Raw genomic sequence first — 26,161 nt, 5'->3', positions numbered from 1 at the left:
CGAAAAGAACAGGCAAGACAGGGCAGCCCTGCCTGACTCCAGATTTAATAGGAAAGCTATCTGATTCCCACCCATTGATTGAGACTGCACTACTGATGTTAGTGTAGAGCAGTTGGATCCAATTGCGAATTCCCTCCCCAAACCCCACTTTGGAGAGCACATCCACCATATAGGTGTGCGATATTCTGTCAAAGGCCTTCTCCTGATCCAGGCTGATGAGGCAGGTATCCATACCCCTGTCCTGTACATAGGCAATCGTATGCCTGAGCAGCACAAGGCTGTCAGAGATCTTCCTGCCCAGCACAGTGCAGGTTTGGTCAGGGTGGATCACCAATTCCAGAGCGGATTTGACCTGATTGGCGATGACCTTGGACAGAATTTTACAGTCCACATTCAACAGTGAAATGGGTCGCCAATTTCTAATTTCCTCCCTTTCCCCCTTGTGCTTGTAGATGAGGGTGATAATGCCTTTCCTCATGGATTCTGACATACTGCCAGCCAGGAGCATACTCTCGTACACTTCTAGCAGGTCTGGGCTGATCCAGTCCCACAGAGCCAAATACAACTCCGCCGGCAAGCCGTCGCTTCCGGGAGTTTTACTCTTCTCGAAGGACTCAAGGGCCTCAGTCAGTTCGTCAGGAGTTAGCGCTTTGTTCAGACTCTCCCGTGTACTGTCATCTAAGACCTCCGTGATAGAGGACAGGAAGGACTGGGAGGCCGTGCTGTCTGTGGGCTTCACGTCATATAATCCGGCATAGAAGGATTTGCTGATCCTCAAAATGTCAGATTGCAATTACTTTACTGAGCCGTCTTCTTCCTTCAGGCTGCTGATCACAGAGCTCTCTCTGTGTACCTTTTGGAAGAAGAAACGTGAGCACGTCTCATCCTGCTCCACGGAGCGGACTCTGGAACAGAAGATGATCTTGGAGGCCTCCGAGGCAAAGAGCGAGGCTTGCTGGCTCTTCACCTCTTGGAGTTCTTCCTTGATATCGACCCCCATCGACCGCAGCTAGAGCAGGTTCTGCATGTTTTCCTGGAGTCGGGACATTTCCCTCTGTTCCTTTCTAGCTTTCTGGGTGCCTTTGAGGACGAAAAACCTCTTGATGTTTCCCTTGATCGCTTCCCACCAGTGTGTCAGTGACTCAAATGGGGTTTCATGGTTCTCCAACCTTTGTAATCCCTCTTGAGCTCCTCAATGTTCTCTGGGGTCAGCAGTTGCATGTTTAGCTTCCATACCCCCCTGCCAACCCTCTGGTCCTTCTCTAAGTGACAGTCAGCCAGTAGGAGGCAGTGGTCAGAGAAGAACACCGGCTTGACGTTGGTGGATCTGACTGTGAATGCACGGGACACAAACAGGAAGTCTATCCTGGAACAGGCGGACCCGTCTGGCCGCGACCAGGTGTATCTATGCTGTGCTCCATCTGCAGGGTTGCTGAAGACGTCGTGCAGCTGGGCATCCTTTACTGTTTCCATCAGGGATCTGGATGTAGCATCCAATCTGCTGTCGGCCCTGCCGGATCGTCCAGCCGCATCGATGATGCAGTTGAAGTCACCGCCCAGAATGACCGGCCTGGAGGTTGCCAGCAGCAGTGGGAGCTGCTGAAAAACCTCCAGCCGCTCAGACCCTTGTGACGGGGCGTAGATGTTAATTAACCGGAGTGGAGCATTCTTATACATTATGTCTGCTACGAGGAGGCGCCCGCCCACCACCTCCTTAACCTGGGAGACAGTGAAGCTGCCTCCCCGCAGCAGAATCCCCAGGCCGGTGGAACGAGGGTCGTTTCCTCCCGACCAGATCGATGGCCCATGGGACCACCATCGTGACCATTGCCTGTAGGAGCTGAGGTGCGGTATCGCACACTCCTGCAGAAACAACAGGTCAGCTTTGACCTTGGCAAGGTAGTCCAAGGTAGCAACACATCGCGTAGTAGATTTAATGCTACACACATTTATGGATACAATCTTTACACCCATTTTAAAGCAGTTAGTTGCTTACCAAACCTGTTGTCTCTGAGAGTTCCTTCATGCCCGTGGTGTGCTCAAATTGCTTCACTTGGGATGGGCTGAGGAAAGCGTCCTGAACCTCCCCATTGGAGATGTTCTGCTCGGGTGGCATCTGGGGGTCCGTGCAGAGAGCGGGGTTTGAAATGTCCTCTGTTGGAGAAGCTTCTCCAATCCTCTCCCCCTCTGGGGCATTGCTGCTCCCGGCTTCCCGGAGCTGGGGTGCGCTGAGCACCTCACTGTTCCCAGATTCCTGGGGTTGTGGTGCACTGGCCTCTTCAGGTTGTGGGCCAAGTTGGGGTCCACTGGTCTCCTCATTTTCTCCAATGTTCTGGAGCTTGGGTGTCTCGTCCTCCAACTCCCTAGCGTTTTGCCGCTTCTTCTGTTGGCGCTGCCCTGGCACTTCTTCATCCGAAGAGCTGCTGCTCTTGTTATCTGTGTCGGATAGGAGACGCCTCTTGACTCTTGTCTGGGAAGAGGCTTGGCTTCTTTTTTGCCCCTTCTTCCTTTTTGCTCTCTTCACCAGCTGCCACTCCCCCTGCTGCTTTCCCACTGCTGCCTCCTCCTCCTCCGTTGATTTGCTCTCCTGAGGAGTGGGAGGTTCAGGGGGCAGTGCTGTTGATTGGCTGTCTGTTGCCCCAATCTTTTCCTCCACCTTGTCTCTCTCTGTGTCCTCCTTTGTCCCATTGTTCTCCCTGGGGGCCTTGGTGGTTGGAGTGACACGAGGCATTTCTTCTGCTTCCCCCTCGTTGGCTTTAGCTGCCTGTGCATAAGTACGGCAACGTTTAGGGCAGGTCTTGTAGAGGTGACTTGTCTCACCACACAGGTTGCAGCACTTAGCCTGTTTACAATCTTTTGTCTGGTGCCCTTCCTTTTTGCAGTTCTTGCAGAGGACACACTGCAGTTGGCCGCCACATGACCAGACTTGCCGCATGAGCGACAAAGTTTGGGTTGCCCAGCATAGACAAGGTACCCACGGCTTCCCCCGATAGCGAATCTGGAAGGGGGTGGAAAACGGCTCCCTTACCGTCGGTCTTGAGCGTTACCTTAACCTGGCGTTTACATGTCCAGATCCCCAAATTATCTTTAACTTCAGTGCAGCTCCCAACCTTATCGAAGTACCTGGTAAGGAAGGTGAGCACATCAGCGACAGGGACGTAGGGGTTGTACAGAGGTACCGTCGCAACCCGTTCACGATGCAACGGTAGAACAAAGAGCGGCTCCGCCGTCAGGATCTTCATTTCTGGCAGGTCTTTCTTTTCCTCAAACACCTTCAGGAGTTTGACACAAGCTGCCATGTGCTTGAAGGTCACATCAAAGAAACCAGCGCTGGGGAAATCCTGAAGGCAGTAGATCACCGCAGCCTCGAAACCACACAGCTTGAATAGGATCCTCTTGGTGAAGAAGGTCCTATCCATTCCTGTTCCTTGCTTGCTGCCCTTCACCATGACTCGGATGGTGTTAGGTACCCCATGGTAAGGGGTTTGACTGGTTATAGCCATTGCTCTTTCCCTGCCAGAAACGCGATGAAGGTCTCTCCCCTGCCAGGTAAGAGCTTTGGTTCAGAGTCACTGAGCTGGAAGCTGAGCTGCAGACACTGCAATGCCTCGGAGGGGAAAGTTACTTGGACACTTTGTACCCAGGAGACAGTCATGCCCCTTACGATAGGGTCTTCTGATTTGGTCAGTGGTCAGGAACAGGAGGGTGTGACTGTGAGTGCAGTGGGAAAAATTATGTTTTAGCCACTGGCTGCAATGGGGGCTTTTCACACCGTATCGTCCCATTCCCGCCTCATTAATTATGCAGCCTCTGATTTGTTACCTCACCACTTCCTGATGCAGGGCACCATATTTAAACTGCAGATGCACGTACACTTCTCAGTGCTTGCAGCCCAAGACTGCTCCGGTGATGACATGGCCCCGCAAGCCAAGAAGAGTGCAGCCCCCCAATCCAGTGACACATTCCTGAGATGCCTTCTGGATGCCGCCGAGATGTCCCCTACCCCCGCTTTGGCTACAGGAGGGTCATCAATGTCACCACTCCATCTTGGGAGTCAGTGGCAGAGGTGGTCAGTGCCAATGCTGCACACAAGTTGTTGGCCATCCAGTGCAGAACACTGTTGAATGATCTCACCTGTACCGCCAGGATAAGGCAACCATCTTATCATTCTAAACTCACGCACATGCTCAAGCCCATCACACATGTACTGGCATCTCGAGGGACATCACCACTCACACTTTCTCATACACCTCACATCTCCATCTTGCCTCATTTCCTCTGGAGACTGCCTCCTCAGCCCACACCACCTTGAGGCCACTTGCACAGATCAACATGTGCCCCCACTGCCCCCCACACACACTCTGGGATACACCCCTTCCCAGTACAGCTCTCTCCTGGCAGCCTCTTCCCTTACCTGAGGCCACTTCTCCCCCTTCCCCAAGCAAGTCCTAGCCCGGCAGATGTTGAAAAGCCATCCCCACTTTATGGCTGGTCTGGTAGGTAGAGACCTGCTCATGAGCACCCCTAAAAGTGATGCGATGCTGCCTGCGAAGCCGGGCGCTGATGACCATGTGTTGCTGGCAATGTTGGCAAACAAGCCTCAAAGTCCTGAGCGAAGTGCAGGTCGGCAGGTGCAGGTTGCTTATGTACAGTTGTGAAACAAGCCAGGATGATCCAGCTTGGGGGGATGATTCTGCTGAACAGGGCTTATAATGAGGTGCTAAAGGATTGAAATTAGGTTCCTGACGTGTGGCAGTGGGAAATGCGGCCCACCATTGACGGGTGGATGGACGCTGATGATGACATGAGACTGATTTTTGGCTGTCTTGCCATATTGTCCCTTTCCATCTGCCATTATGCCCAACGCCAATGGGGCTGGAAAATTCCAGGAGTGTGATGGAAATTCTCCACTTGCCTGGATGAGTGCAGGTCCAACAACACATGGGAAGCTTGACACCATCCAGGACAAAGGAGCCTGCTTGATTGACACCCCATCCACAAACATTCACTCCCTCCACCACTGACGCACAGTAGCAGCAGTGTGCACCATCTACAAGATACACTGCAAGAATTCACAAGGCTCCTTAGGCAGCACCTTCCAAACCAACAACCACTACCACCTAGAAGGACAAGGGCAGCAGATGGATGGGAACACCACCACCTGGAAGTTCCCCTCCAAGCCACTCACTATCCCGACTTGGAAATATATCGCCATTCCTTCACTGTCGCTGGGTCAAAATCCTGGAATTCCCTTCTTAACAGCACTGTGGGTGTATCTACACCACATGGACTGCAGCAGTTCAAGGAGGCAGCTCACAATATCCTTCTCAAGGGCAATTAGGGATGGGCAATAAATGCTAGCCTAGCCAGTGATGCCGACATCCCATGAATGAATAAAAGAAAAAAAAGTCACAAGCAACATGGATAAAGAGGAACCTGTGGATGTGCTGTACTCAGAGTCCCAAGTCTCAGAAGGCATTTGACAAGGTGCCACATCAAGGGTTACAATGCAAAATAAGAGTACATGGTGTAAGGGATAACATATTAGCACAAATAGAGGATTGGTTAGCTAACAGGAAACAGAGTAGGCATAAATGTGTCACTTTCTGTTTGGCAAGATGTGATGAGTGTAATGCCACAGGGGTCAGTGCTGGGCCTTAACTACTTACAATTTATATCATTGACTTGGATGAAGGCACCAAATGTATGGTTGCTAATTTTGCTGATGACATAAAGATAGGTGGGAAAGTAAGTTGTGCAGGGGGCATAAAGGGTCTGCGAAGGGACATAGGTTAAGTGAGTAGGCAAAAATTTGGCAGGTGGAGCATAATGTGGGAAAATATGAACTTGTCTACTTTGGCAGGAAGAATAGAAAAGCAGCATATTTTTAAATGGAGAGGGATTGCCGAACTCTGAAGTACCAAGGGATCTGGGTGTCCTGGTACGTGAATCAGGAAAAGTTAGTATGCAGGCACAGCAAGTGATTAGGAAGGCAAATGGAATGTTGTTTATTGCAAGGGGAATGGAGTATAAAAGTAAGGATATTTTGCTACAATGTACAGAGCATTGGTGAGACCACACCTAGAATACTCTGTACAGTTTTGGTCTCCTTATTTAAGAAAGGATATAAATACATTAGCAGCAGTTTAGAGAGAAGGTTCATGTGACTGATACCTTGCATGGGGCTGGTATCTTACAAGGAAAGGTTGGACAGGCTGTGCCTGTATCCATTGGATTTTAGAATAATGAGAGGCGATCTTATTGAAACTTGTGAGATCCTGAGGGGACTTGACAGGGTGGGCTGCTGAAAGGATGTTTCCCCTTCTGGGTGAGGCTAGAACTAGGGGATATCATTTAAAAATAAGGGGTCTCCCATTTAAGATAGAGATCAGAAGAAATATTTTCTCTCAGAGGGTCATGAATCTTTGGCACTCTCGTCCCCAGTAGTAGTCGAGGCAGGGTCAATGAATATTTTTGAGGAAGAGCTAAATAGATTCTTGACTGACAAGGGTGGCAAAGATTATCGGGGTAGGCAGAATGTGGAATTGAGGCCACAATCAGATCAGTATGATCTTTTGAATAGCGTGGCAGGTTCGATAGGCCAAATGACCTACTCCTGCTCCTAATTCATATGTTTGTTCCTTAATAGCAGCTTGGAATGAACTCATAGCATAGCAATGAAGGTGACCTTAACAGCCATTGGTAGAGAGGTGTATACAATGGAGATTGGTTGTGGTCTGTTTGTAAAATACTTCATCATTTTCTGGCAGTTTTCTTTGTCAATTACAGCAGAATTCCCCAATGAAAACTGTTTTTTTACCTTATCTAACAAAAGGTTGCATGAAAAATGACAAGAATTCAGTAAATGCTAAAGTAAGTGACAGCAGTGAAAAACATCCATGTAAAATCATAACTTCACAGTTAGGATACCACATAGGACTCGAACTCAAGTTCTGTCGAAGGGTCATGAGGACTCGAAACGTCAACTCTTTTCTTCTCCGCCGATGCTGCCAGACCTGCTGAGTTTTTCCAGGTAATTCTGTTTTTGTTTAGGATACCACATGCTGTTTTCAGTTCCACACAATAGGAAGGATGTTGAGACACTGGACAACCCAGCTTCACTCGGATGCTACCTGGTGTGAGGAAATACAAAATCAAGAAAGATTGGAAAAAAACAATATTATTTCCATTCATTCAGAGGCGGTTAATGAGAGTGTTTACAATTATGATGCAAAGTAGAAGTAGTTTACTAATGGTTAAGGGCTTCAGAATGAAGGGTCATAGGTATTAGACTGCATGTGAGAGGCATAAGACAGAGAGTGAGCTTAACATTTTTTTTACACAGTGTTGTGATGCTCTGGAACGTACTACTAGAATCAATTATTGAAGCAGAAACCAAGCCAATGTTTATGAATAGGTTAGATAGAAGTTTGAAGGAAAAAGGTAGAAAACGATATGGGAGAAAGGGGGACTCATGAGATTAGCTTTGCTTGTGTGGAGGATGGACTGGTTCTGTATAGTTTCTAACAAAGTTTCTCCCTTTAAATTTACTTTCACCTTCAACCCAGGATACACCAGCTTTACGCTGCTGTGATTTAGAAAATGAAACAGTTAGGGGGCTAAATTGGAAAGCTTCCAGAATTAGCCAGGGAACAGGACATGTATGTACCCATGCCTAGTGATTTAGACAACATGCAGAGGAACATCATCAAAGGTGTGTTTTGATTGGCCAGTTCCCACTAATGAATTGAAGGATAATTTTCTGATTTTATGTTACCAGCAGGAAGTTTATGAACAATCACTAATTTGTTTGGCAGCATTAAAATCTACAAATACATAAATAAAATCATTAACTCTCTCACAGTAGCAAAATACCAAAGATGCTGAAAATCTGAAATAAAAACAAAGTGCTGGAAATACTCAGCAGGTCTGGCAGCCTCTGCGGAGAAAGAAACAGAGCGTTTCAGGTTGATGACCTTTCATCGTAACATCGTTAATTCTTTCTCTTGGGGGGAGAAAAAAGGGAAAATATCACATAAAATTTAAATAGCTCCCAGGCATTATTTTTTTGAAATTTGTTTTTCAATCTTTCTGGAACTGGTGCAAAAATGTAATCTGTGGAAGGCCACTTTCTCAGGTGAGTTTAACACCAGTTTGCAAAGTACAGTTTATTGAATTCACTTTGTTATACTGATAGCAACAATGAGCGAGATCTTCCCAACAATGGCAATGATAGTCAGATTGTCACTGCATTCAAAGATTCCCCCGACTCGGCACTGCTGTGCATTTTTTCTGGAGTTTTCTAATCCTGACTGCCACAGAAATGTGCAGCGTAGCGTCCCTCTGGGAACCGCGTCAGAGTGGAGCAGAGTTAGGGGAAGATAGGACACATCACCTTTTTATGGCACCAGCTGCCAATTGGTAAGTTTAAAGGTCCAGTCTCTGAATGTTAATGAATTGATGAGTGACTGAGTGAGAGGGTGAATAGTGAATGGGTAGGTGGATAAGTGGGTCATTGGGTGGATTGGGGGGTACTCGGGTGAGGGGGTAGTTGGGTCTGGTTGGGGGTGTAGACGAGTGGTCAGGGCCATAGTTGGGTCTGGCTGGGGGGAAGGGGTGCTGGGAGGTAGTTGAGTGGCTGAGGGCCTGTCGGATCGGGAGGGGTAGTCGGGTCTCATCGGGTGATGTAGACAAGTGGTCTGGGGTGTAATAAGGTGGGGGGGTGGGGGGTAGTCTGGTGGGGGTAGTTGGGTCAGGTTGGGGGGTAGTCAGGTGGGGTCACTGGGGTAGTCAGGTGTTCGGGCAATGGTTGGGGCGGGTGGTCAGGGGGTGATTGTGGGGTCAGTTGTGGAGTTACCCAGGTGTTAGACTAGGCTTTAATGGGCCAGATTTTCTGATCTCCAGGACTTTGAAGCCTGGATGTGCGACTGAAGATGTGTGTCAGGAGCCTGGGAATTGTCTGGGAAGTTTAAACTCAATGGAGTCTGTCATGAATGCCTCCAACTCTGAGCTAGTCAGAGACTTTGGACAGTTCTGCGGTATTTACCTGGGAAAAAAAAATATATATAGGAAATATTAAGATTTAAACCTAGTCTAACACCTGGGTAATAGAGAACCAACCTCCTCAATCACTTCTCACTCCAACCAATCAACTAACCCCATATCACCTGACCAGCCCCTGACCTGACTTCTTTCGACCAGACCTGACTAGCCCCCCAACCACCTGACTACCCCTCACCTGACTACCCCTCATCCAACTACCCCCCGACCCAACTACCCCCGACCACGCAGTTAACCCCCAACTACCCCCCCCAACCTGACATGACTACCCCTCCTGATCACCTGGCTACCCCCTAACCACCTGGCTACCTCTTCACCCAGCTACCCTTTCACCTGACTATCCTCTGAACTAACCAGCCCCCCTAACCCAACCTGATCCGACTCAAATATCCCCCGACCACTTGACTACTGCCCCACCCAGGCCCGAATACCCTCCTGACCCAACCTGGCTATGCCCCGACCCGACTACCCCCTGACCTACCGACTACCACCCAACTGGACCACCCAGGAAATGTGTGCAGATTAAAACCTAGTCTAATACCCAGGTATCTACACAACAGACCCTCCAATCAAGCCCCCCACCCTCAACCTGACCTGGCAATTCACTCACCTACCTCCTCACTAACCCATCCCCCCGTTCACCCACTTCCTTGCTTACCCACCCATCCACTCAACCTCCCCCCACTCACTCGCCTTCCTGCTCACCCACTTAACCACCGTCTCACTCAGCCACCTCCCTGCTCACCCACCAATCCGCTCATCCACCCTATTGACTCACCGACCCTACCCACTCACTCACCTACCTCACTTGCCTCCCCACTTAGACAATCATCCATTCACTCACATTCAAAGACTGGACCTTTAAATTTTCCATATGCAGCTAATGTTGTAAAAAGGTGGCAAGTCCCCGACTCTACTTAGCTCCGACAGAGTTCCCGGAGGGATGCTGCACTGTGCATTTCTCTGACAGTCGGGATCAGAAGATCCCAGAGGAAATGTGCGGCAGGGCCAAGTCGGGGGAACCTTTGAGCGCAACAACAAACCACTCATCATGGTCACTGCTCGGAAGATTGGGCCATCCTGTCTGACATTTCCTGGGTAACTATTCAGATTAGTGCTATGGAGACTTTCGTAGAGGGTCCCAGGGAGCAGGGGATTGCTCATTGGAAATTTAAACTTCCCGGGCAATTCCCATGTAGGTCCACACATTATGACTTTTGTGGGACCAGACACATCTTCTGTCATACGCCTGGTATCTGACAATCTGGAGATTGGAAGATTTGGCCCATAGTTTTCAAAATTCATCAGTGTTGCTAGGCCAGTGACATTTAAGTGAGTTACTCAATGAGATTAATTTCCTAATGTGAATGCGAAATTATACCTTTAAAAAGGCATCGGCTCTGAATTTCCTCTGACTGGCGCCTCAATGACTTTGTTTGAAATGCTCATTTCCATGTGGAAACTGGGGCGGGGGGGTGGTAGTGGTGGTGGTTGGGGGGGCGGTTTCTGTGGCATTTCCAAAGAAGTTACGGTGTCACAATGCAGAGAGCCTGAGGAATTCTGCTTCTCGGAGTGGTCAGGGCTTGCCTGTGGAAATTCACAAACAGCTTAAAACATGTTTCAGTGCATCCTTCAGAACGCAGCTTCGTATAAAACATGTTTCCGTGCATCCTTCAGAACGCAGCTTCGTATAAACATGAACCTGAGAGAAACTTGTGAATTAAAAAAATTTTGGATGTCCAAGGCTCCAGATTTAATCTGTGAACACTGATTTTGTATATAACTTGTGAACATGCTAGAAATACACAGCAGGTTGATCAGGCAAAGATAGATTCAGGTATAAACCTTTGTCTTTTTAAATTCATGCTTTGCTGCCATAACATTATATATACTTAATTTTACATTCAACTTAACCATCTTAACTATCAGTCAAAATCCCGACAGATTCTTTCCTTCATTTTTGTGGAGTTAGTAATTGGTGCTACTGTGCTGGAGTGTAAAGTGTCGTCAAACCTCTCATGTAATATTTACATTCACAATGAATTGTACACTGTCTGCACATTCCAGTCCCACATGCTTTAACTCTATCTGAAGATCTGTTTTAAACTCTTAATGTCACAAATACATCAGCAGTCTTTTCCCCAAAGGGAATGCAAGATTTTAACCAGAACTGCAAACCTCTTGTATTTCCATGATCCGATTTACAGAGCAACACTGCCCCCTGTTGACTACTTGAAAACTGCATAATTAATGACTGGCAAAAAGAAAAATAATAGCTTTTATTCATAGAAAGTTTTCTCCTTTGCTTTATGTTGTTTTTCTTATGACAAATTTCATTGTCCAGTTTTTAATATTGTATTTTTCTCCATTTTACAGTCTGATACTTGTAGCTGACTGACTAGGTTTCCAGGAGACTATATGGAAATTAAAGCACAGAAAAAGGCCATTCTGCCCATGGTGTCTATACCTGCCTTTATGCTCCTCTTGAGCCTCTTCACACTTTCCTTCACCTAACCCTATCAGCATATATTTTTATTTCTTTCTCCCTTGTGTACCAATCTAACTTCCCCTAAATGCATTCATCTCAACTACTCCAGATTCCGCGCCCTCAATTTGCTCTCAGTAAAGAATCCTTTCAGCATATCCCTCAACTCCCTCGTGTGAGGAATACTGGGATTTATTCAGTGCCATTTCCCCACTGATCTGAGGAAATCTCAGTATGCAAAATTATTTTAACAGCTAAAATACAGAATGCAATGCTAAATTGTTTTATGAATTACAGAAATAATTCTCATTAAAAATCCTCTTGCAATAGTTGCTAGGGATGATTCAAGGCAATTAATTGCAAAAGTCGATGTTTTCTGTTCCTTGATCGCTGAGGGGCATTCCTACAGTTCAATGAAGCAGCAAGGCCATGCTGCTTAAACTGAAATAACCATGAGATTTTCTGGTGGTGCTGGAGAAGGTCAATTAACTGGAGACCAGGAACCCGGACAGAGGTGGCTCTTGGACAGTCTTAAACACACTATTCTCACCGTAAACAGGTGAGAGCTTAGTTTGAATATATGTAAATTGCACATAGCACAATTTTCTCTCTGTTTAGGATAGCACTGTGTGTTCCATAAGAACAGCCTTACAGGAAATTCCAATGTGTTCTTAAAATGCAGAGACTTCTTCACTTTTTTCAATTCCTAGTTTTACTGTATATCTTTAGCATTGTTTTAAAAATTTTTTTTGACAGTTTTTGGAAAAAGTTATCTGCTTTTCTGTAATTTTTTTCGTCAACATAACAAATTTTTATGTGAAATCTGAACCTGCCTGCTACTTCACCAGAAAGCTGACTGAAGTATTTATGAGGTTTCAGCAGAACAAGAGAGCTTAGCAAACTGAGGATGTGGAAAAGGAGCCTTTGCGACGCAAACCTTCATGGGAGCACAAGGAGCAATATGATATCTGAAAAGTCCTACAGCAGTTAGCAAGTCAACTTAATATTTCACTGTTGAAGCTGTACAAGATGAAAGGCATGCCAGGAAGATCAGCATGTGACATAACAGATTACCCACACCTGCATTTGTGTCAGCCATGCTGCAGACTCGGGCATTCATCTCTGACTCACCCAGTTAAAGGGGAACATCACTTTCTGAACAGCTGGAAAAAGCAATATTTAAAATATCAGCAACATCTTTCAGGGGAGGTGTGGGAGGGGGCAGGGTCAGCAGCTGTAAGGGCCCCCAGATTCTAATAAGGATCTCTGGAAGTTTTGCGGGCTGAAATGAGGACTAGAAAAGGCAAACTGCTGGGCACTGAGGGCAGATTGACTAGAGGATGGTGCAATATATATGGACGTGGCAGTCAGTGCAACATTCATCACTCCAAGAATGGTTACATAGTGCAGGAAGAGGTTCAATGATCTCACAATGATAGCCAAGGTAAGTCACAGAAAGTCACACATTGGTTACAATATACACTCATTTCACCATTCATACAGGTTCATCCACTTCTTTAACTATCACACCATTCTCTATCAACTTCTGGGTGTGAGAAATGCACTTCAGCTAAGTGCAAGCTTTCTGATCACTCCAATATCCCAAACCACTCTCCACTCGGTTTGTCTGCTGCAAAAGCTTCTGAATCATTGAAGATATTTAATTGAAAGGGGAAAGACACCTCCGCCCCTCATCATTATGACATTAATTAATGTCCTTATATGGTGAAAGTCTCAACGAAGTCTCAGGCCGGTAACATTGTCCTCTGTCCCTCCAAAGGAAATAAGGAGCAAGCAATCAGTATCATAGAAGGATAATTGGGGAGGACAACTATGACTGAAAACTTAGCCGAAGGAAGAGGAGTTAATTTTGAAGGATGCGAATCTGAAGGAGAGGGTAAGGTTAGAGTGAGCTGGCAAAGGAAGGTTGGTAGTGGCTGGACAAGCCTCATCATTTATAATTTTATCGTTGTGTGCTATCTTGAAATATTGCACTGCCCTTCCATTCATTTTATTAAAGCAAATGTCAATGTTCTCACAGCAAAACAAACTCTTCAGTGTATCCCATCACAAGCGATGCCTTGCAGAAAGACACTGGCAAATCTGGTGACCACCGAACACTTCTAGATCCACAGGATTCAGTTGGGGCTGTTGCATCTAAGGAGACAGCTGCTGTCTCGATGTGCCCCCCTAGAAATTCTCAAGAGAGGTACAAAGAATAACTTAGTGAAAAAGGATTCAAATATTGGGTAGTGGAAGAAGGTTAGAAAGGCAGAGGATTAGTGCTGGGTTGGGATAAAGATTAGAAGAGGAAAAGTATTTGAGTAGAGAAATGTAAGATGGAATAGCTGAATGAAGAAACCAAGGAGAGGACAGGAGGTAACGTGTTAGCCCAGTCATAAATGGAGCACAGAAAGGAGAGAATACAAACAAGTCCGAAGTGAAAGTCTGACATCCTGTAATGAGATGAAGTCAACTGGTAGAGCCTGTGTTAGCTTCGTGTATCTTTGGGCAAATGTTCGGATTCGTAGTGAAAAGAGGCAATAAATCCAGGAGCCATGACTGGAGCTAAATTTCAGCTGAGGCTGTGGTTCAGGTTGTCCAATTTCTGCTCTATGGGCAAATCTGTAGCCGCCTTCCTTCTCACAAAAAGATACTAGTTTGTGTCATGATGGTCAACTCTGTGTTAGTCATCGCCTGTTGAGGCTCAGGAGCCCACTCTGGCATGGCGGTCTCTGCCACATTTACTGCAAGGAAGACAATGGGCTGAGAAGGTCCACAATTCTCTGGCCTTTGTTTTCTCTCAGCCCGCTTCTCAGCCAGCTGAGCTTTTCTTTTCTGTTCTCCTCTTCCAATGCCCTTCCAAGTCGGCCTCCAGAGGTCGCGGCTGTCAATGACTGTCTCCCAGCTGTCAGTGTCATTGTAGTCCAACTTCATATCTCACTTTCAGGTGCCCTTGTAGAAGGGGTATGGATGCCCAGAAGCTTGTGACCCAGTGGCCAATTCACTGTACAGAAGGTTTTTGAGCTCTCCATCTGAAGAACGTGGCTGAGCCATGTTCTGCTTTATATAAGGATAATTCAATCTTTATTTGGAAAAAAGAGGAAAATGTGCCATGAAATAATGGACAGTAGCAACTGGCATCACAATTAGACCCTGATCAGAATACATTACAACATAGCTATTTGACCAATAAGGTGTGTTAAACAAAAGCAAAATACTGCAAATGCTGAAAATCTGAAATAAACACCAGAAAATGTTGTAAATAATAAGCAGGCTGTGTAGCATCCATGGAGAGAGGAACAGAGTTAACATTCAGGTCAATGACCTTTCATCAGAACTGGAAAATGTTAAAGATGAACAGCATTTAAACAAGCTTAAAGCCAAGGAAAGGGGGGAGGGGGGGCGGGGTGGCGGTGGGAGAGCATGGAGGGAACAAAAGGGAGAGAGGTCTGTGATAGGGTGGAGTGTAGCAGTGGTTAAATAACTAAAGTGATGATGGTGCAAGACAGAATTAGGTGAGCATAACAGAGTTAAATAAACAATCTTCTCTTGAAGACAGGTTTAAAAGGCACATGAAAAGAAATATGAGAAGAAGCGTGCCATTGATGTACACAGAACATGAGCCAATGTAATTTCGATGTGCGAACATGTAACATTCATGTACCTTGTGCTGGCATTGCACTTCGCACTTGATCTTTTTTATATTTAATGGGCAGTACATTCACAGCATTTTACTGTATTGCAAAGTAATTTGGTGAAGTATTCACATTTAAAATAAAAAAGCGGCAATTTTCTAAGACTATGCCATACCCAAGAACTGCATTTGGTTAGTGGCACAAAAGGAAGCATTTTTTTGTCCAGATATAACCATTGCCTTTTGTCATCTTCCACAAATGAGAAGAATCACTAAAATCTCACTGCTGGTCACAGAAAAGTTCAGTCTGAACATCTGTTTTTCACTTATTGCGAACATATGGCAAATAAAGCAGATACAGATGAGAAACAGGTATGGATAAGACAAGCCAATTTTTTTGCCAGCAGACTTTTCCATTTCTATGCCAACAGTTTTCGAAAGTGGAATATATGTTAGACTGCAATACAACCTTACATTCAAACTTCATATTTTTCTCAAAAGTGAAGGGACCAAAAGATTTTTGTTGATGCAGTGCACTGGGTTTGAGTTAATAGTTGGTAAACTGTTATTGAGTTATTTGTGTTAAGTGTCTACAGAAGTAGTTCACTGTGCAGGGATTCTATACTTTGCCAGATTTTATATTTATACTTTATGGTGCTGCAAATATTTTGCCCTGTGTATTTTACAAGTTCTGTCCTTGTTTCACCCTTATGCAACAGTAGCTAATACTTACAAGATCTATTTGTGACTCCAACCACATTGAGACATAAGTGGGACAAACCACTATCACAATCGTTAGCAGAAAAAATTCCTATTGTGACATTCTATTTGGTAATTTTGTTCAAGGACAGAAGAAAATCAAGGAGAATCTCTCCTAATATCTCAATGACTATATCCATAACCATGGGCAGAATCATCCCAGATTTGCACTAACTGCGGTAGTAGGCAGGTAAAATGATGTTTTACCCGCCGGCCGCAATGTCAACTTCTCACACCATATTGTCCCAATCCCACCGCATTAATGATGTATTCCTGGGAAATATGCCATTTCCATGGTGGGTGGGCTCTCATTCACCCGTCACACCATCACCTTGGCACTTCATCACACCAGGCACCATATTTAAAGTGCAGCCGCGTTCGCACCTCTCAGTGTTTCTAGCCCAGGTCTCTGCACAGAAGACATGGCCTGAAAGGCAAAAGGACTGCAGCCACCAGGTTCAATGATGCGTCCCTCGAGCACCTTTTGGACACTTTGGAAGCTCACTGTAATGTTCTCCACCCCTGCTCTGACCGCAGGATGGGCAGCAAGATCACTAATCTGGCTTGGGAGGTGATGGCAGTGGTGGCCAGCAGAAATGTCCTGCAAAAGAGGACAGCCACCCAGTGCCGCAAGAGGATGAATGATCTCTGTTCCGCCAGGGTACGTCACTCTTCTCATCACTCTTAACTCTCACACTCACAAACCAATCACACCTGGGAAACAACCGAGAGATTTCACAACCCAGGGCCACCAATCAAGCCCTGAAGAAACCTCTGAAGTCCGTCACAGCGCTCACCCACACCCTCCACCAGCGCAGAGACACACACCTCGGTGAGGCCTAGCTTTAGAGTAGCTTTGGGATCACAATCTGGTGAGCACATCACACTTTCTGATCCACAGCAGGTGGAGGCAGGGATTTTCCAGGTCCTTGACACTCGGAGGACTGCTGAAGGCCAGAAATGTGCTGAGTCCGAGTCAGATGACAAGCCAATGGACTCGGTTATGTCACAGTTGCTGGAGCTGCAAAGGCAAGCTTGGGAACATCAGGAAGGGATGTCCTCTGCTCTCCTCAGATTGCAAGGCACGATAGAGGAGTACGTCTGCCTTCAGGCTGAGGTGATAGTACCAGCATATCAACGGACCGAGGTCAATACTGGTAGGATGGCAGCTGCCATGGAGACCTTGGTCCAGGATGTCACTCCTGCACTGCTGCGTTGGCTGAACTCCATCGCTGACGTCATTGTTGGCCTCCAACAGTGTGTACCTGAGAGAAGTGCAGTGCAGCTCGATCTCACTCCAGCTACCCCTTCTCCCCAAGGAGTCAGCCTGGGGCCTTCGGGCTTCCATAGGGAGGAGGATCCACAGGTGCACACTCCGGGCCCATCCATCCAGGTGACTTTGGGAATGTCTGGCCCATCCGAATCCCCTCTTCCTGTGACCCCAGCAAATCCATCCTCCAAGGAGAATGCCACTGGCACACAGAACACTGAAAACAGGCCAGGACCTTCCAGGTCTCAGCCCTCCAGAGGACACCCGCCAAAGTCATTGCAGACAGGATGTAGCAGTCAGTGGGCTGCCTCCACCTCTGCTGTGGATGTCCAGGGAGTGCCAAGACATAGCAGCAGGGTTAGGAAGGTTAAGAAGATGTAACTCTTTCGAGTACAAACCTGTTTCCATCTGTTTCAGATGAAGTTACATTGTTTCATAGTTTGCCATTGTGAGATTTGAACTCTTGATCTTGGGGTTACAAACCCAGTACCATAACCACTTGGCTATTTAGGCTAAGCCTTTAAGAAGATGTAACTCTTTCGAGTACAAACCCGTTTGCATCTGTTTCAGATGAAGTTACATTGTTTCATAGTTTGCCATTGTGAGATTTGAACTCTTGATCTTGGGGTTACAAACCCAGTACCATAACCACTTGGCTATTTAGGCCAAGCCGTTAAGAAGATGTAGTTGCACAGTCTGGGCATGGGTGTTAATCCCTTGTACATAAAGTTCACAATTGTAAATAAACTCCCAAAAATGTCTCCCTGCCTATGGCTCCTTGCTCTGATGAGCAGTGTTTGTGTCACTCAAATGTGAAACTTTTCTGTACATGATAAAGGCAGGAGTCTCAGTCCAGGGTCTCTTCCCTGTGCTTTGTGCAGCCTTCAGACTAAAGTGATAGTCTGGCCTCAGACTCCCTGATGTCTGCACCTCAATGGTGCTTGTCATTTCTGCCAGAATGGGAGGTGTCACAGAGTTCCATCATTCTCTCTGTGTGGCTCTCAGCACCTTTATGGTGAGTCTGGCCCCCATCTCTTCAGCATCTGTGACCGGTGACGCTGTGCTCCTGAAGGGCTCAGGTGTTGAAGGCTGACAAAGGATCAGGTGCTTTTCAAGTCTATGGCTGCATCGCCATGATATGACCCTGATCACAGAGCACAAGCAAGCTGCCCTTGGCCAGACAGGAGTCAGACATTCATAGAGGCTATGTGAAGACCTATGGAATGTCCTCACTGCATGTCGTCATTATCCTCCACAAATCTAGCAGCTACAAGGGCCTGCAGAGCGTGCCTGCCTCATGAGGCCAGTGGGAGGGCCTCATTGCCATCATTGTCGCCTTCAAAGACCTCCTCACCCTCACCCCTGTCGACGTCCATCCTCATTGGAGGAGAACACCAGCTCCTCCATCTCCTCCTCAGCCAACTCGTTTCCACGTTGCAGTGTCAGGTTATAAAGGGCACAGCAGGAGTCGACAATACGTGACACCCTCTGTGGAATATATTGCAGGGCTCCACCTGAACGGTCCAGGCACTGGAACCACATCTTCAGCATCCCAATGGTTTGCTCCATCAAGTTGTGAGTTGCAGCATGAGCCTCATTATACCTTCACTCTGCTGCAGTCTGAGGCTGGTGCATGGGTGTCATCAGCCAGGTAACCCTTGTCCCCGAGGAGCGATCTCTGCAGCTGTTGTGGACCCTGGAAGACATCAGGGATCTGAGACCGATTGAGAATGTGAGAGTCGTGGACACTCCCTGGAAACCATGAGCCGACCTGCAGGATGCATTTGTGGTGGTCACACACCAGCTGCACATTCAACGAGTGGCAGCCCTTGCGGTTGACATAGTTGACCACTTGTTGTGAGGGAGATCTGAGCTTGTGAGTGCAGTCGATCGCACCCTGCACCTGTGGGAAACCTGAGATCTGGGCAAATCCAATCACTCTTGCACCCTGGCTTTCCTGGTCCTGGGCGAAATGCACAAAGTAGTGTGCCATCATGGAGCATCCGTGACCCCATGGGTGCATTTGTGGGTGGAAGTTTGTGATGTCACACAGAGGTCACTTGTGGGGCCCTGAAAGCAGTCACTAGCATAGAAATTGAGCACCGCAGTCACATTAACGGCCACGGGCAATGGATACCCTCCATGTCCCTGTGGTGTCAAATCCTGCTGTAACTGGCAGATGTGACCTGCCAGTTCCCTAGGCGTGCATGGTCTTCGGTGACACCCTTTCTCGGCCATCTGCAGGAATGACAGGTGGCGTCTATAGACCCTGGGTCTAGCAAGGCGCCGACCAGAAATGGTTCGCTGTGGCTCTTTAGCGACGTGCGCAGGAGCCCCGGCTGCCCTTCCGTCTTGGGGGTGCCGCTCCTCCCTCTGTGCAGCCAAGCGCCTCAGTCACTCTCTCCTCTGTTGTCTTCGCTCTCTGTAGGCCAGCAGGTATACAGCTAGTTCACCAGGCTCCATGCTCCTGATGTACTCCTCCAGCAGGGTGAGAGAGAGAGACAGGTGGTTAGCATGGTTATACTAAGAATCTGTCCTGGTTAAGCGTGAAGACCCCTTAATGCATCCCGGAGAGAGTTGGCCACCATTTAAATGGCCAGATTTTAGTGCGCTACATGGCTGCCCGAAACCCCACCCATCTCTGCCCCTCACCACCCGACTGCATATTGGACTGCATGCTGTGCTCTCAATTCAGGCGCAGGCATTCTCCTAACCCGCACTGCAAGGCTGCACTGTTAGCTTGAACCATGGGGGAGACTGGTCCAAACCGGGATGATAACATTGCAAGGGGCTGTGAGCGCCTCCACCAGTGACTGCTCCATGGCCAGCTTTAGCAAGGACAATGTGTTCAGATGTCCAACTGTTCCGCAGTCCAATAAAATGCTCATTAGTTTGCAGTCTGTGCCCGAGGGTATAAGGTTCAAATGCATTTGGTGGCACTTTCATGTCTCTGCATTGCTTGAGTGGGCAGATAAGCTGGAGACTCGACTCCACACGTTAATGTGGCTGCGCCTGAACTGTCTCAGCTGCAGAGGAATGGTCACTTTATACAAGGTTTCCCTAACGTGTGGCCATTTCCCTCCCCACACACTACATGCTTGTGCGCTACTTTCAACTGCAGGGCAGTTCTTGCTGCCCCCTACCCTCAACGCGCCTCAGCTGCAGAACAGCCCCCGCCCCCCAAGTCTATTTCTTTTGCAAAAATATACTTTATTCATAAATCTTCAACAACATTTCAAACCATTTCAAAATCACCATCATAAAAATACAATCAGGTTCAACTTTTACAATCACAAGGTGTATCAGTACAAACAATGAATATTACAATCATTGGCAGACATTCATTTTGAGCTGTACATCCCGAGGGGCTCTTTACAGTTCCCAGCCCCTCGGTGCCCTATGGCAGAAAGGTCTTAGGCAGCGACCCTTCCCCATTGCGCCTTTGCGGCGGCTGCCCCAAGCTTTAGTGCGTCCCTCAGAACGTAGTCCTGGACCTTGGAATGTGCCAGTCTGCAACACTCGGTTGGGGATAACTCTATGCGCTGGAGGACCAACAAGTTACGGGCAGACCAAAGAGCATCTTTCACCGAGTTGATGATCCTCCAGCTGCAGTTGATGTTTGTCTCAGTGTGTGTCCCTGGGAACAGCCCACAGAGCACAAAGTCCTGTGTCACAGAATTGCTCGGGACGAACCTCGACAGAAACCACTGCATCTCTCTCCAGAATTTCTTTGCAAAGGCACAATCCACAAGGAGGTGAACAACGGTCTCTTCCCCACCACAGCTACCTCGAGGGCAACGTGCCGAGGGGGTGAGACTCCTGGCGTGTAGGAAGGATCTGACGGGGAGGGCCTTTCTCACCACCAGCCCCCCAGGTCACCTCAACTGCAGGGCAGCCCTTACCCCTCCCTCCCCAAATCGCCACAACTGCAGGGCAGCCCTTGCCCACCCCCCAATGTCAACTCAACATTGAAGTCCAACTGCCTGCCCTCATGAGCGCTGTGCAATGTTACTAAGCACTCACCTCTGAGTTCCCAGAGTGCACGCCTTATGCTGATGTGGGTAGATGATCCAGCTGGGGAGGATCGATTCTGGTGGGCTGGCCTTATAACAATATGCTGATGTATTACAATGAGGTTCTTGACGTACAATTGTGGAATCATGACCCGCCATTGGCGGGCCGAGTGGACGATCACAAACTGGTTTCACGCCATTGTGAAACAGATTTTTGGCCTTCTCGCCATATTGTCCACTCATGCCACTGAACACGCCTAATGCCAGTGGGCACGGAACATTCCACCCCATGCCTTTGTGTGTGTAGAGCAGAAATAAGGTTAGTTTATGGTTTCCACTCCAGTGTAATTAAAGGCTTTAGCTCCCTTACAACTACTTAAGAATTTTGGTATAAATTTTCAGTTTCTTTATGTGATTGGTTGCAGAATAGAGGAGTTAAATGAATTCTGTTGGCAGAAGCATCATTGTTATGCTGGTCATTGATCTGCACTGTGCAAGCGCACATTGGTTATTGATTTTTCATTCTTTCATGGGATGTGGGCGTTGCTGGCTAGGCCATCATTTATTGCCCATCCCTAATTGACCCTGAGAAGGTGGTGATGAACTGCTTTCTTCAACTGCTGCAGTCCATGTGGTGTAGGTACAACCACAGTGCTGTTAGGGAGGGAGTTCCAGGATTTTGACCCAGTGACAGTGAAGGAACATCGATATATTTCAGGATGTGAGTGAATTGGAGGGGAACTTGCAGGCGGTGGTGTTACCATGCATCTACTGCCCTTTCTTGGTGGTGGAGGACATGGGTTTGAAAGTTGCTTTCGAAGGAACTTTGGTGAGTTGCTGCAGTGCACCTTGTAGATGGTACACACAGCTGGTACTGTGCGTCGGTAGTGGAGGGAGTGAATGTTTAAGTTGATGGATGGGGTGCCAATCAAGTGGCCTACTTTGTGCCGAGCTTCTTGAGTGTTGTTGGATGCAGGCAATTGGAGAGTATTCCAACACACTCCTGAATTGTGTCTTGTATATGACGGATAAGCTTTGAGGAATCAGGAGGTGAATTATACTCTGTAGAATTTTGACCTCTTCTAGCTACAGTATTTATATCACAAAACACAAACAGAATTACCTGGAAAAACTCAGTAGGTCTGGCAGCATCGGTGGAGAAGAAAAGAGTTGACGTTTCGAGTCCTCATGACCCTTCGACAGAACTTGAGTTCGAGTCCAAGAAAAAGTTGAAATATAAGCTGGTTTAAGGTGTGGAGGTGGGGGGGGGGGGGAAGAGAGAGAGAGAGAGAGAGAGAGAGAGAGAAGTGGAGGGGGGTGGTGTGGTTGTAGGCAAAAGCAGTGATAGAAGCAGATCATCAAAAGATGTCACAAACTCTCTCTCTCTCTCTTCCCTCCCCCATACCTTAAACCAGCTTATATTTCAACTCTTTCTTGGACTCGAACTCAAGTTCTGTCGAAGGGTCATGAGGACTTGAAACGTCAACTCTTTTCTTCTCCGCCGATGCTGCCAGACCTGCTGAGTTTTTCCAGGTAATTCTGTTTTTGTTTTGGATTTCCAGCATCCGCAGTTTTTTTGTTTTTATAACAGTATTTATATGGCTGGTCCAGCTCAGTTTCTGGATCACGGTGACCCCCCAGGGCATTGATAGTGGGGGATTCAGCAATGGTAATGCCATTGAATGTCAAGGTTGGATTCTCTCTTGTTGGAGATGGTCATTGTCTGGCCCTTACGTGGCTTGAATGGTACATACCACTTAACCACCCAAGCATGGATATTGTTCAGGTCTTGCTGCATATGGACATGGACAGCTTCAGTATCTGAGGAGTTGCAAATGGTGTTGAGCACTGTGCAATCTTGCTGTCAACTTCTGACCTTATAGTGGACAGCAAGTCATTGATGAAGCAGCTGAAGATGGTCAGGCCTAGGACAATCCAAAACAAAAACAGAATTACCTGGAAAAACTCAGCAGGTCTGGCAGCATCGGCGGAGAAGAAAAGAGTTGACTTTTCGAGTCCTCATGACCCTTCGACAGAACTTGAGTTCGAGTCCAAGAAAAAGTTGAAATATAAGCTGGTTTAATGTGTGGAGGGGGGGGAGAGAGAGAGAGAGAGAGAAGTTCTGTCGAAGGGTCATGAGGACTCGAAACGTCAACTCTTTTCTTCTCTGCCGATGCTGCCAGACCTGCTGAGTTTTTCCAGGTAATTCTGTTTTTGTTTTGGATTTCCAGCATCCGCAGTTTTTTTGTTTTTAGGCCTAGGACAATACCCTGAGGACCTCCTTGGGCTGAGATGATTGACCTCCAACAACCACAACATGCGCCTTTTTGCTAGATATGACTCCAACAAGTGGGGAGTTTCCTCTTGAATCCCATTGACTTCAATTTTGTCTGGGCTCCTTGATGCCACAATCAGTCAAATGTTGCCTTGATGTTAAGGGTAGTAACTCCTTTCTCACCTTTTCAGTTCAGCTCTTTTGTCCATGTTTGGAACAAGGCTGTAATGAAGTCTTGATTTGAGTGGCCCTGGCAAAACCCAAACTGAGCATTGGTGAGTAGGTTATTGCTGAGTAAGTGCTGCTTGATATTGTTGTCAATGACACTTTCCATCACTTTGCTGATGATCAAGAGTAGACTACTGGGATGGTAATTGGCTGGATTGGATTTGTGTGGCATTTTGTGGACGAGACATACCTGGGCAATTTTCCACATAGCCGGGTAGATGCCAGTGTTGTAGCTATACTGGAGTAGCTTGGCTAAGGATTTGGCTAGTTCTGGAACACAAGACTTCAGTGTTATTGCCGGAATGTTGTCAGGGCCCATTCCCTTTACAGTATCCAGGGCCTTCAGCAATTTCTTGATATCACATGGCTGAAGACTGACATTAAGATAGATCATCTACTCAACACTTTTGGCTCAAGATGGTTGCGAATTTACACTCCTGTCTTTTGCACTGATCATCGAGGATAGGAATATTTGTAGAGCCCCCTTTTCCAGTGAGTTGTTTAATTCTTCACCATCATTCATGATAGATGTGGCAGGACTGCAGAGCTTAGATCTGATCTATTGGTTGCGGGATCATTTAGCTCTATCACATGCTGCTTCCATCGTTTAACATGTAAGTAATCCTGTGTTGTAGCTATGCCCAGTTGCCACCTCATTTTAAGTATGCCTGGTGTTGTCCCTGGCATGCCCTCCGGTGCTCTGTATTGAACCAGAATTGATCCCTTGGCTTTGTGGTAGTAGTAGAGTGAGGGGTATGCTGGGCCATGAAGTTACAAGTTGTGGTTGACTATAATTCTGCTGCTGCTAATGGCCCACAGCACCTCATGGATGCCCAGTTTTGAGCTGCTGCATCTGTTCTGCATCTAGGCCATTGAGCACGTGGTAGTGCCATACTCACCGATGGACGATATTCTCAGCGTGAAGATGGGACCTCAGCTCTGCAAGTGTGATGATCACTCTATGCCAATATTGTCATGGACAGATGCACATTAGTGAGGATGTGGTTTTTCCATCTTGATGGTTCTCTCACCACCTGCCGTAGGCCCAGTCTGGCAGATATGTCCTTCAGGACATGGGCAACTCAGTCTGTGGTCTTCCTGCCAAGCCACTCTTGGTGATGGGTATTGAAGCCAACCACCCTTCTGTGCCTTTGCTACCCTCAGCACTTGTTCTAAGTGGTGGTCAACACGGAGGAGTACTGATTCATCCGCTGAGGCAGTATGTGGTAATCAGCTGGAGGTTTCGTTACCCATGTTTGACCTGATACCATGAGATTTTGTGGGGTCTGGAGTTAATGTTGAGGACTGTATGCCACTGTGCTGCTACCTCTGCTGAAATGGTACTGGAGGTGTCTGAGACATTGGCTGTAATGGATGAGTTATGAATATGACTGTGTCAGGCTGTTGTTTGACTAGTCCATGGGACAGCTTTCCCAATTTTGGCACAAGCCCCTAGATGTTAGTAAGGAGGAGTTTGCAGGGTGAACTGTGCATGGTGTGGTGTTGTCATTTCAGGTGCCTAGGTTGATGCCAATTGGTCCATCCTGTCTTATTCATTTTTGACATTATAGTTGCAGTTTGATACAAATGAGTGGCTTGTTAGACTTGTAGTTAAGAGTCAACTACATTGTGCAGGTCTGGAGTCACATTTAGCAGATTTCCTTTCCTAAAAGGCATGAAGGGACATTAGTGAACCAGATAGGTTTTTACAACAAACCACAGTTTCATTGTTACCATTACTGAGACTCACTTTTAATTCCAGATTACTTAACTGAATTTAAATTCCACCAGCTGCCATGGTGGGATTTGAACCCATAGGCTAGATTTTATGGTTCTCCTTCCAGGCATGTTTTTGGCAGGGTGCACGTAAAATATGTTAGGTGCCCAGCCCACCTGCTCCCCCTCCCCGCCCTCAAAGCCCAAGACTTGTGTGTTTCTGGTCACCATCGCTCTTTTCCTGCACCTCCTTGCAGTCCCAGCACCAACCACCACTGAGTTCTGGCACTGCTGGAGCTGCCAGCCAATCAGATTGGCCAGCAGCTCTCGAGGGTGGAATTTCTTGTACTCTGAGGGGTAGAAATCCGATCCTTAACTTGTTTCACCTGTCCCCAGCTTTTTTAAAGTTAGTCCATTGGGCAATGCCGGAAATACTCAGTAGGTCAGGCAGCATCTGTGGCAAGAGAACTAAGTGTTAATATTTCAGGTCAGTGACCTTTCATCAGCTTTATGTCTTGGGTAAATAAGTTCGATGGCCAACCGAACTCTAACTGCAGACCTTCCTATGTTCTCATCAATGCTGCTTGCAATCAATAATGGGGAGGGACTGATGTAAGAATAAACTGTGATGGTTTATTGAAACATAAGGCAGAGTACCAGATCATACATGCTCACTCAGAAACCTCCAGAACTAGGCTTACAGTTCTCAGCTGCCCGC

This window comes from Carcharodon carcharias, chromosome 3 (assembly GCF_017639515.1).
Source record: "Carcharodon carcharias isolate sCarCar2 chromosome 3, sCarCar2.pri, whole genome shotgun sequence".
Lineage (NCBI taxonomy): Eukaryota > Metazoa > Chordata > Chondrichthyes > Lamniformes > Lamnidae > Carcharodon > Carcharodon carcharias.
This window is presented reverse-complemented; position numbering follows the sequence as displayed.